Raw genomic sequence first — 289 nt, forward strand, 5'->3', positions numbered from 1 at the left:
GCTGCTGCTGCTGCTGCTGCTGCTGCTGCTGCTGCTGCTGCTGCTGCCACCATGCCTCGAGGAAGAAAAGCAGGAGGCAGGCACAACTCTGCCCAAGGGCTACAAACAGGCTGGAGCAGGGCTTTCCAGTAGAGCAGCCGGCACTGAGGGCATGCAGCCCTCGGTGGTATGCAGCAGCGTGGAGTTCACACAGGTCCTCCTCCGAGATGAAGACTGTTTCATTTTCTGGGTCAAGTCTCCTCAAAAGACTTCTAGAATCTATGCGGTTCCGTAAACCATGTTGATGCCC

This window comes from Grammomys surdaster, unplaced genomic scaffold (genome assembly GCF_004785775.1).
Source record: "Grammomys surdaster isolate TR1022 unplaced genomic scaffold, NIH_TR_1.0 190, whole genome shotgun sequence".
Lineage (NCBI taxonomy): Eukaryota > Metazoa > Chordata > Mammalia > Rodentia > Muridae > Grammomys > Grammomys surdaster.